The sequence below is a fragment of the Jaculus jaculus genome, chromosome 6 (genome assembly GCF_020740685.1).
Source record: "Jaculus jaculus isolate mJacJac1 chromosome 6, mJacJac1.mat.Y.cur, whole genome shotgun sequence".
Classification (NCBI taxonomy): Eukaryota; Metazoa; Chordata; class Mammalia; order Rodentia; family Dipodidae; genus Jaculus; species Jaculus jaculus.
Genome location: NC_059107.1, coordinates 129618215 through 129630722, shown reverse-complemented (window position 1 = coordinate 129630722; position 12508 = coordinate 129618215). Strand labels below are relative to the sequence as shown.

The 12508-nt window shown below is 34.1% G+C and overlaps 1 protein-coding gene across 6 annotated transcripts in view; it reads left to right on the top strand.

Moving 5' to 3' along the window:
• Mgat4c (MGAT4 family member C) overlaps positions 1-12508 on the top strand; it is a 678495-nt gene that overhangs the window by 455858 nt on the left and 210129 nt on the right. The window contains exon 1 of one of the 6 annotated variants that reach the window (XM_045151471.1): positions 8538-8611. The exons of the other annotated variants lie outside the window; for them this stretch is intronic. The gene's annotated coding sequence lies outside the window, so the exon portion shown is untranslated. Of the gene's footprint in view, positions 1-8537; positions 8612-12508 lie in introns of those variants that run through there. 6 annotated transcript variants of the gene reach the window in all.

Genomic DNA, 12508 nt, shown 5'->3' with positions numbered 1-12508 from the left:
GGCTATTGTCCTTTGAAGCCCCAGGTCAGAATATTTTGATTTAACTCTAAAATAACCTACTAAACCTGTGAGTATTTGTCCCTTAGTTTGTAGCAATATTGAAGGCTGTGGATTCTCTAGGAGCTAGGGCCTGGCAAGCAGATATGTGTCAGTGGAGGAAGACATTTGAATGTTATACCCACTCCTGTTTCTTGTCTACTCCCACATAAACCAATCCCTTCCTCTACTTCCCACTGCCATGGGTTGAGCCACCCTACCACCATACCACCTCCTCTGTGATAGACTCAAACTTCCGAAATCAAAACCAAGACAAGCCTTTCCTCTTTTAATTTATTTCTGTCAGGTATTTCATCACAGTGATGAGGAAAATAATTAATACTCTCTTCATGTGGTAGGGTACTCCATTGGTGAGTTTTATATAACAAAATGTCTAACACAATCAATTTATAGTTAGAGAGGTTCTAGTCCGTAGGCAGTTGGCTGGTTCTTGCTTTGGTGACTGTATAAGGCAACCCAACATGGGAATGCATGGGAAGCTGCTGACTTCATGGAAGTCAGAATATTAAAGGCAACTAGCCACAGAGGTTTCAGTATCTCCTTGTAGTGCAAACTGTCAATAGCCTAACCTCTTCCCAAGAGACCCCACCTCTTAACATTTTCACATTTACTTGCCATTTCCCCATAGGCTATCCACAAGCTATTCAATGCTGAGCTGTTTAGGCAATGCTTTTCCGTAATGTAACAGCCACATACAAGTGCCTAGCTCATTTTCTTTGAGCTACATAGTGCCTGAATGTTAACCTATCTGATCTAGTAAAGTATAATATAAAAGAAAAGCAAGTGATTTATTTATAGTGTCATCTCTGTTTCTAGCATCTTTACTCAGAATTTCGGGGTGGTTGAAGGTGGGAATGCCACCCTAGTAGCCTGCAAGCAGTTTTGATCCTCAGTCACACCTCTGTTAGTCACAGTGCAAAGCACTTCCAGAAGCGGATAGCCTCTGGAAGGAAAACACAATCACCACCTGTATGTTCACATTGCTTACCTATTGATTTCTTTTTTATTATTTTACCTGGAAATTATGAGAGTTTTACAAGTTTGACTTAATTTGACTTCAAGCACTGACTTACAGAAATGACAAATAAATATGGCTGAGATGTTATGGATGCTTTAGTTATACTGCTTTACACTTGTCTTGAGAAAATACAAGGATCACAGAGAGATACGAATAGTGTACACATAATATATACCTGCAAGTGTCAGGGAAAGTCCTGTTGTTTTATAGTTGTAGAGGTGCATTACATAAAGGAAACAACTCTAAAAACTGTTTTAGAGTCAGTAAGTAGTTTGATACTAGGTTTCAGACATTTATTTAAAAGCCGTATTGCACCTAAGCATATTTGTGAATAAATTCATGCAGTTTTAACACCTAAGCAAAGAACATCCTTTCCATTTATACCTTCAGCAATTATCATAATTCATTTCATTCCACCTGGTGCCTAATCATCAGTGACTAATCATAAAGATATCAATGTTGGTACAAAATTGTGCAGGTACAATCAAACATAAAGCCAATCTAGATCTCAGACTTGTATTCAGTTCAATTTTACAGAAAGGGCTATAATTTCTATCACAGCTTTGGTTTTCTTAGGGTCCACTCCATATGTCACTTAGGTGTTATCATCTCAGCTGTGTAGGCATTCTAGAATTTTTAATATTTTATTTTTTTATTTATTTATTTGAGAGAGAGAGAGAGAGAGAGAGAGAGAGAGAGAGAGAGAATGGGCATTCTAGATTTTTGAAAGCTACATACGTAGGACATTTAGAATAAGTTAACAATGCTTTACAGCAAGAAAAGCATACAATCTGCCAGTTCTTATGCAGGAGAATTCATCACTTGTGGGCACCGAAGAACTACACATGTTGTGGCTCACAAGGGTCTTGCTACCACTGGCTCTGGCCTTGCTGAAATAGCTCAGCAGGTAAAAGTGCTGGATGAGCATGCAGTCCGAGGGGTGCTGGGATTGCCTCAATATGACCATTCAGCAACAACTCACTTAATCTGCTGAGTGTGGTCATATACATCTCTAATCCCAGTCCTTTGGGGAAAGGAGACTGGAAAATGGGGCTCAGGGAGTGGGGCGATAACAAGCTCATTCTTAGGGAAACATGCAGATGAGTGATGGAAATGGACACCTATCATTAATCTTTGGCCTCCACACATGTGTGCATATCTGCACATACATGTACATATACCACACCCATACCATACACATCTCACACACACATACACACACACATATGTGCACACACACACACGCGCGCACGTAAAAATATTTATCATTGACATATCTTGAAAATATTTTGTAAAATAAAACCAAAAAGTAGTGAAGTCAAGTGTTTAACACAGTGCCAAGTACAAAGTGAGTTCTCAGATTTATGATGGTAGAGAGGGAGATGGTAATGATGTTATTTCTATTTCAATAATTTTAATAGCAATAAGGGGTTTGTGATCATGTGTATTTCTTTACTTTTCTTTTTTGTTTATTTTTGAAGGTAGGGTTTCACTTTAGCCTAGGCTAGCCTGGAATTCACCAGGTAGTCTCAGGGTGGTCTCAAACTCATGGCGATCCTCCAACCTCTGCTTCCGTAGTGCTGGGATGCAAGGCATTCACCACCACGCCTAGTATCATTTGTATTTTTTTAATGATTTAAAGAGCCTTTTACCGCAAAGGCATGGTATAGGTAAATAAACATAAAAATTATTTTTTTTCCTTTTTAAGTATGTAAAAAAACACTTGTGAAGCAATGCTTTAGGCACAGTAGGCCCTTTCTCTTGTCAAATGCAACATTAGTTTTATTTAGTTTCTGTTTCTTATTTCAGGAAATAATTTTCTGATTTGCATGGGGCTCAGGTCCTGCTTTACATTATCAAGGTGGAAGAGGTAGTCTTTGATTTGATTTATTTTGAGTAACTTGTGAAAAAAACTTGTTTTTAGAAGTGAAAGGAAAAAAAAACACATGTATATTTGTAAAATTTTATATTAAGGTTAAAGCAAAATACTTTCATAAGAAAGCAAGAAAGTGTCTTAAGGAAGGAACATTGTGAAGCACAGGAGGCCCAGATCCTGCAAGGACATGGTGTGAACAATTTTATGCCCTCACTGCCTTGGGTATCTCATACATAGCCATAGCTCATAGGAAGTCTGATCAGATGAAATAGAGCAAATGTTAAATGGTGATAAGTTAATGTTTCCAGCTTACACTTTACAACAGGGTGCTAAGTCATTAAAATATCATCTGCTTCTTAGCTTCATGTCTAAGAATCCATATTTCTTTAACAGAGAAGAGGGCAAATCTTTTTTTTTTTTTTTTTCCTTTTAAAATTCTTTTCTTCCCTTCCAGAGTAAATCTTACTGGCATGTAAATAGTGTCTAGGGATATTCATCTTCAGAAAAGAAAGGTAATGTGGCTCAGTAACTACAAGAATTTTCAAAAATGTATTTGTATGCAAAACAAATAAAAATGCTATGTTAAAGCATTAACACAATAGATTTAGGATAAATATAAGTGACAGTGCAGACAACTAACTATTAAAGAGGATTTCAAATGCAGTTAATGAAGAGATATTCTGCTTTAAAAATATTTATTTATTTAAAAAGAGTGGAGGGAGGGAGGGAGGGAGGGAGAGAGAGAGAGAGAGAGAGAGAGGAGGGAGAAAGAGAACATCTTCACATTAGCACATCTTTATATTCCAATCTCCAGATGCATGCACCACTTTGTGTATCTGGCCTTATTTGGGAACTGGTAAAACAAATTCAGGACAATAGATTTTGCAAGCAAGCACCCTTTAACCACTGAGCCATCTGTCCAGCCATGTCTATTTTTAAAAGGAGAAGCTGCTGAACTAAAAGCACTACTGGCTAAATAACCAGAGCTGCCATCTTGTGGATAATGAGCTCCAAGACAATAAAATTCTTTATTCTCACATTCCTATCATCCCCAAGTAAGAAAGCTCATAGCAGCTTAAAACTCCTAAGTTTTGACTATATTATCACCTTCAGGACACATTCCTGTATTGTGAAGTCAGTATTAAGTCACACCTTGTTAATATGTAAGATGGGAGACAGTGAGGATCCCAGTTTAATTAGGCACTGCTGCTGATTTGTTTTGGTAACATAAATAATTAGTTTAACCACAAAATTGATGTAACAGAAATAATTTTCAAGTGCTTAAATATTGCAATGATTTCAGCTCCTGTGAATATATAGTATGTATGTATATGTAGCAATAAAATGGAGATGTGCTTGTTTTGAACTACAAAATATTTTCTAGCTAATGTATCTAAAATATTTCTATTAGCCGGGTGTGATGGCACATGCCTTTAATCCCAGAACTAGGGAGGCAGAGGTAGGAGGATCGCTGAGAGTTCAAGGCCACTCTGAGACTACAAAGTGAATTCCAGGTCAGCCTGCACTAGAGCGAGACCCTACCTTGAAAAACAAAAACAAAAACAAAAAAAGTTCTATAGGTTCCATGTTCAACATATTGTCATATTATGAAATATTCACTATTATACATATACTTGTATTAAATTCTACATTGATTTCTCTAGTGATTTACCCCATTATGATTTTATTTGCAATAAAATTTAAATTGTTAGACATATTTTAGAACTCAAAAATGCTAGCTATTACATTAGAAGAACTGTAATTAGTAGTAATATGTCAACAAATATATTCTAAACTGCAGTGTTAATACTTCTTTCATGTAACTAGAGATCTTTGTCAAAGTTTTAAGAGTAGTTTTACTTTAAATATTTCATTTATTTATTTGCATGCAGAGAGAGACAGAGAGAAAGGGAGAAAAGGTGCAGCATGGCTTCCATCTACTGCAAACAAACTCCAAATTCATACACCAGTTTGTGCATTTGGCTTTATTTGGACACTGGGGGATTACAACCATCATTAGGCTTTGCAGGCAATCAGCTTAACCACTGAGCAATCTCTTCAGACACTGGTTTACTTTAAAAGAGTATATTCAAGAATGGCATGGTTAATTAGATTGCTCTTACAAATTCGTAAGATTTTGACATTTCTAAATTTCCGATGTTAGTATATCTATAATCATATTAGAATTCTCAGAATAGCTTCATGATAGTACTACTCATTTGATTTTCACATCACATGTACACCATTTATTTTTGTCTTTAGTCTTGATACACATGCACAGTGATACTTAGACATTATAATTTTGAAAAAAATACATCATGCAAATACATTATAGAAATGTCCTGATCTTTTCTGTCTCTGTTATCCCTAAAGAAACACTATCACATAGCCCTAAAAGTTTCATTGCCCCCCAAGATAAAATTCCAATGATTACCATAGATCACAAATTTGCTTCTCTTTAAAAATAGTATTCTAGAGGAATCAGTTGATTTTTCTACATGACCCATTATGTCCTATAATTATATGAAATCTCCCCCAATATATATGTAATTACTTGAAACTAAAATATGTTATTTTTCATTAAATTACAGTGAAAATTTTGCCATTTCTAAAGTGTGTGCTAAGCACTTATTCATAATAGAATAACATTGATATTAAATATCCCTAGGACATTTTAATCCTCCTCTCTTCTTTTTCCAAATGTTAAGATATGTTCTACTAGGGCTGGAGAGATGGCTTAGCAGTTTAATGCTTGCCTGTGAAGCCTAAGGACCCCAGTTGGAGGCAGGCTTCCCCAGTACCCACGTAAATCAGATGCACAAGGTGGCGTGGTGCATGCATCTAGAGTTCGTTTGCAGAGGCTGGAGGCCCTGATGATGAATCCATTCTCTCTCTCTCTCTCTATGCCTCTTTCTCTCTGTGTCTGTCTGTTGCTCTCAAATAAATAAACAAAATTTAAAAAGATTTCTACTAATTTTGTCATATATTAAATTTTTAAAATATATTTTAAGAGAAAATAAACTGCATTGAAATTTTAGATTACTGACTACATAGGGTCTGAAAGTTTTGACTACATGAGCCTTCAAATCTATACTTAAAAATCTCATTTATATGCTTTAATAGCATACTTCAATGTCTTGAACTTAAATAATTACTTATTGATGAGTTTCATGCAATATTTGGTAGTTGATACAAAATGACTGTGTATCACTAATTGTATTCTTCCCAGTCTTCATTTTGCGCTATTTTAAGCCTTTCATAATGGCACCATATTGTGACAACAAATACAAAACAAAGTATGAAAGATTATAATTTTTGTGCATTTAAATCACTGAAATCTAATTTTGCTGTAAAAATTAACTGAATGGCATATATATCAGTATGTTTCATACATGCACCAGGATATCATTTAATTTTGCTAGTTATCTATCTCTGGTATTAAATATTTATAACATTAATATTTTATATAAAACATGAAATATATAAGATCATAATTTATTTTAGAAATATTTTTCTCTGTGACATATCCTCTTAGCAATTATAATATCTTAGCGTTATCATTTGTCTACCAGAAATACACTTGACATTCCCATTGTCCAAATTCATCTTTGCAATCTGTAATTCAATTTTATGTCACTTTGCATGGCAATGAATCTTTTTCTATACACATTTCCATCTAAAAACTTCATGTTTATAGTCAGAAATAAATGAACAGTGTCTTCCACATTTGCCCAAAGTACATTTTGAAAAATAGTTTTCTTGAGTTTAAATTCTTCTTAGGTTTGACTAATATGATTAAATCTCAGGGAATCCTGGGAGGGATGACAAGTTCCAAAAGAAGAACACTCAGCTAGCCAGTATTATAAATTTATCAAATTTCATATAGTTTATCCTAGTTGAAACATAAAGAGTTTAAAATATATTTCTTCTCCCACGATTTTAAAGATCGCTGTTGTAAACACTCCTTTTTAAATCTCACAAATGTCTTTGAAATGAATATATTTGATCTTTTGCACGACAGCTATATTACTTATACCATATAATATGTAATACTTTCCATTTGACATAATAAGTTTTAAGATTGCCTCAACTGATTCCTCTGTCATCTTTGGCTCAAGGTAACATTCTAATCCTCTTTATAATAGATGTGATAGTTTCACATTTCTTATACATTGTAAATGGGGAAGTCTAGCTTTATGAACCCCATTTAGAACTCAGTTCCCTCTATCACAAACTAACTTGCTACTAAGTGAGAACCTGGTTAGGGTGGTGAAATTTTCATTATGCTTACTATAAACTATGTGAGCTGTTAATGAATCTATACTACAAAAGCATAATTTACTGAAAATGGGGAGGAACAGTAGCAAATATTACCCAGAATCTATTTTTTCATAAAGAAATTAGTCAACATAAAGGCATACTGGATTGGTTACTTTCTTTTTTCTATTAGTAGAGGTGGATGAAGTGAATTTCCTCACTATCCCCCCAGTGCTTATCCTGCTTGCGTGCTGGACTGAAATGCATCACCCTGAGCTTTGACTGTGCTAGGCTAAGGAGGAGGTTGGCCATTGAATAGCTTTGCTAATTCTTTCATCTTATAGTGATGAAACTGACAGTTCCTTTGGGTGGGGAAAGCTGGGGTGTATTTCAAGGTGGTTGTAGTGCTGTCCCTGGTAGCAAGCTGCCACAGCCAGCTTATCCCATTATCCTCCTTTCCCATTGCACAGAAAGCCTGGGGAGAAATCTAGGGCTTTTTGTAAAGATAGAAGGTAAGAGGTGGATAATTATTCTTCATTTGACTTGAAAGAGAATAGTGATATATCATAATGTAGCTATCAATTACTAAAATAAGACTGCCTATAGATCCAGGGACTTATAAATACCTCCTGTTAATACTAATATTTATTATTCTATCAGTAGTGGTATTCTTGTGATATCTAATGAAAAACTTTGAAGATATGACTTAATATCAAGAGAAGTAAAATATATTACCAATTTTTACATTTTCATTAGAGAACAAAAAAAAAGATTGAAAATTAGCTTCTGAAATAAACTTGCATAGTTACCTATATAATAATGTTCTCCAATTCTACTTTATCAAATTTCATTTCATGACAGCATAAATCAATGAAAAAATAAAATTATACATGCAATTACTTTAATTTTTTCTTTAGGCATTTATCATGTAAAATATCTTCTTACAATGGCATTGTTTTAAAAAAAATGCAGTTGGGGAATAAAATTCCTCACAAACTCTAATTTATTAGGCAAATTGGGCTTAGCCTGTTTTGAGGAACAGTATTTTCAGTATGTATTTCACAATAACTTACTATGACTTTCTGCTTTCAGCAGAAATTATATTCAGATAAGCATTTCAATTTGCAGCTGACAGTTTAGGGTTAAGATACGATTCCAGGTAACAGAAACCAATGAGAGTACACCCAGTTGATATTTGTGACATCATCTTCCAGTCGAGTACATAGAACAGCTGAGGTGGCTAGCGTTCAGTTTCAGCCCCAGTGCCATTATGATGGATGTTTACATCTCTTCATTGAGAGCCAATTACCCTGCTTTTGTGTGAGGCCCAAGGATCACTCATGCTGCCAGGCTGCACACAGCACTGTTGGATGTAGCTGAACGAATTGTTTTCTCTGTCCCTGGTAAGAGCCTATTCGGTTTTACCTTCTCTTTCGAAATAAAGGTGGATGTGTCTAAGAGGGGAAAGAGTGTGAGGATTGAACAGGATTACTATCTGGTAAGCTTTTGATTGGAGCAATGCTTAGCATCACTAAAATGAGGTATCAATATAGCAAAACGAACTGAACAGAGCCTGCTAACGTGTACCTGACAAACTAATTTGCAATACTGAATGAATAACAGGTATGTCAGCTTTCTCTTAGAAACCAGAAAGCAACTGCTATCATAGGACTGCTATTCTGAATGTATTTTAAATATATACATGTGCCTGTGTCTGAATACCACTCTGTATCATTTTTTGTTATTATGAATAAAGAGAGGAGGCTGAAATGGTCAGTGGGATACTGTTGTTATGACTTTAAAATGAGTTAAAGTTTCTAATTGTTAAATGATAGTTCTTTGGGACAGTTTTTCCAAACTTGTGCCTGACCAACAAAACCGAAATTTAGTAAGTGAGTAAAAGGTTTGAGCTTCTGAAGTGAACTCATAGCACTTTTTCTTTACACTTGCCATTTTAATCCAATAGAAAATAATTTTAAAGAACAATGTAAGGTTATTTCTCCCTTGCTATGAAGTTTATTACAGCAACTACTTTTGAATGCATAAGACAGTACTGTATTTTATGCATTATGGAATCATGAAGAGAAGGCTGTATGTGATTTAATCATTGTTATCAGTGTTGTTTTCATCTTAAAATCTTTATGTTGTAACAAAACAAATCTGTTTACAGCTGTGCATATAGATGTTTGAGGGGGGGACTCAAATATACTAAAAGCTTTTAATTGACTTAAAATATTCACAGGTAACCAAAGAAGGATTCAGAACGACTTTTAATTCTTCAGTTGCTCTCTGCTACCGTGCTGGAAAGTAGAAGGCTATTTTATTTTAAAGTTAAATGCATTTTTTTATGAGCTAAAGATTCGAACCATGGAAGTAGGTGTGACTGAATTTAACATGCTGTTATTTTAAAAGCATGTGTGTCCCTTTGGAATGACTTGTCCATTGCTTATACTTTTTAAAGATATATTTTCACTTTCTTCAGCCTATAAGTTAGAGTATCTGCGACTTTGCAAATCAGTAATTGGGAATCAGGATTGGAGAGGTTCAGTTGGAGCTTAAAGGCAGCAGGGGTTTCTCAGCTATGTCACACTTCTGTGCCTCCTACTAGCCTGGTCCTGTTGGCAGCTTTTGACTCTACTGTTGTTCGATTTGTCTCTTTCAGTCAATTCAGGCCTGAACAAATCTGACTTGAAGAGACAATACCCAATGCGTATTAATGGAATCTAAAGAATGAAGTTTGTTTTCTCAAGGTAGAGTCAATCAAACTTCAATTTGTGTTCGTATATTTTGTGATCCAGATCCCTGATTTTGCAAAGGTTCCAAAGTCAGATTCTAAAAGTTTTGATACTGTGCATTCAAAGGTGCAATGACCCATTACTTTGAAATGAAGTTTTCTTTCATTTCTTTTTCCTCAAGTACTTTAAAGTGGAATTGAATAATCTAGGGATATTGACTCTGCCACTTTCTCAGGTAATCTATCTTGACTAAGGGAAAAACATTGGTTTCCTAACAATTAATTTTCTAAAAAGCCATTTGTATCATTCTGTCAACAAAGAAGAAAATCGTATTCAGCCAATGAGTACTTTAGATATTTAATCTGCATTTTCTTTTGTGTGTGATTCAATATTAGCCACTCTGATTTAAATGTATTGTCTTGGTGATTGAAGTGTTAAATTACTTAGTTGCCTCTTAACCACTGTGTAAAACATGAATGTACAGGTACAATTCACCTGGCTAATAGGCTTCACTTACAGGTGGTTTTGGGCTTTATTTTATTTTATTTTATTTTTATTAACAAGGAACATCAGTGGGATCAAAGCAATTTTACCTACTACACACTCCTGGAGAAAGACTCACATTAGGAGGTGACATAGGTAAACAGTGTTACATATACTGCTTTTATTCCTTGCCTTCTTTTTAATACATATATATTTCCTTTGAGTATGGTATTACTTTTAACTTATTTTTAAAAAATATGTCACGTCTTCAAATTCTTTGCATGACATATACTAAGTTTAATGTTACTAAGGTCTTAAGAAACAGAAAGAATGAACCTTGAGGAAGATATTTTTTTGTTTGTTTGTTTCATTTATGCGACTCTAGCCCAGGCTGAACAGCAACTCAATTGGTAGCCCCACACTGGCCTCAAACTCACAGTGACCATCCTTGCACCTCTGCTAGAATTAAAGATGTGTGTCACCATACCTAGCTAGAGAGATTCTTATTTTATCTTAACTTCTGTGTATATTGCAGATACTGAGAAAGATATGTTATTTTCTTTTGAACATTATTTCTCTAATTGTGATTTATCAATCTGGAAATTATACTCCTTTTTTTTGTGTGTGCTTTGTGCTTTCCTAGACATTTGTACAATCCCCTTCAATAATTACTCTACAATGATTGAATCCATGATGGCATTTCATTCTCTAGTTTCTCAGTTGTGGCACTTGAAGTATAACTTCCTAGTCAACTTTCTACTTAGAGTAACTATGATTCTATCTTAAATAGCTTAAAATTACACTATTTTTGAATGTATGGATACTTAGCATATATTTTGTATTTCTAAACACTATATATATATATATATATATATATATATATATATATATATATATATATTACAACTTCATTGATGAACATTTCTCTTAATAATTGGTCTGAAATAAAATATATATGCAATTCAAGAAATAGAAACTAGGACATAGTAACTTATTTACAAAGTTTACCTAGTCAATAAGTCAGACAAGGAGGGAAGACTCAGAAATAGGGATAACAAAGTTTCAGTTTAATCAACCAGTCAATCAATCAATTTCTTGCTTTTTACTTATATGTAAGTAACTAATGAGGTGTTGACTTTTTAACTCTCTATTTTGTGCTAGGCACATTTACAAGTGTTTGTCATATATAACTAGAAAATTAACACTAATATCTGCTATGCACTTTTTTAAATTTAAATATCCTTTTATTCAACAGAATTTTGTGTTAGAGTACAAAAAGACAGAATTTATTTCAACATTGGTGAAAAACAGAATTTTCAAAGTAAGTGGGAAACATGAGTGAAAGGGAGGACTTGGCATGTTTGGTGTTTCTGTAGGTCTTTGAATTTTCAGATATTTTATTACACAAAATATATTTCTGTGTACTTGATGTCTGGATTTTCTGAAAGTACCAACCAATAATAATAATTAATAATAATAATAATAATAATTATTATTATTATTAATTATTATTATTTTTGAGAGAGAAAGTTGCAGGTAGAGATATATAGAGAGAATCAATGTGTCATGGCCTCTAGCCACTACAAATGAACTCTAGTAACATGGCACCTTGTACTTATAGTTTTACATGGGCACTGGGGAATTGAACTTGGGTCCTTACGCTTTCAGGTAAGTTCTTTAACTGCTGAGCCATCTCTTCAGCCACCTACCAATTACTTTATAGCTTCTTGTGTGATTGTGATCCTGAATGTGATTCTGCATTATGGAAAACTAAGAATGTAACATGCAGGCCATCTCAAAATTAACATTAAGTATTTTAGACAAAGTGGTTTTGTACTTATAATCTACGTGCAAGAAGTTTGTGTTATTGGTCAGTCTCACAATAAAGTCCCTAGTGATAATAGTAGATGGCATTCACAGTTGCTTGGCTTTTGGTCTTGTAGTAAAATAGGCAATGATAAATGGAGGAATTTTCTCATATATTAATGATAATAGTTAATATCATTCAAGTCATATGTTTCTTTCTGAATAAGCAAATGAGATGGTTTTTATGCAAAAATTAATATCTATATATTCAGTATT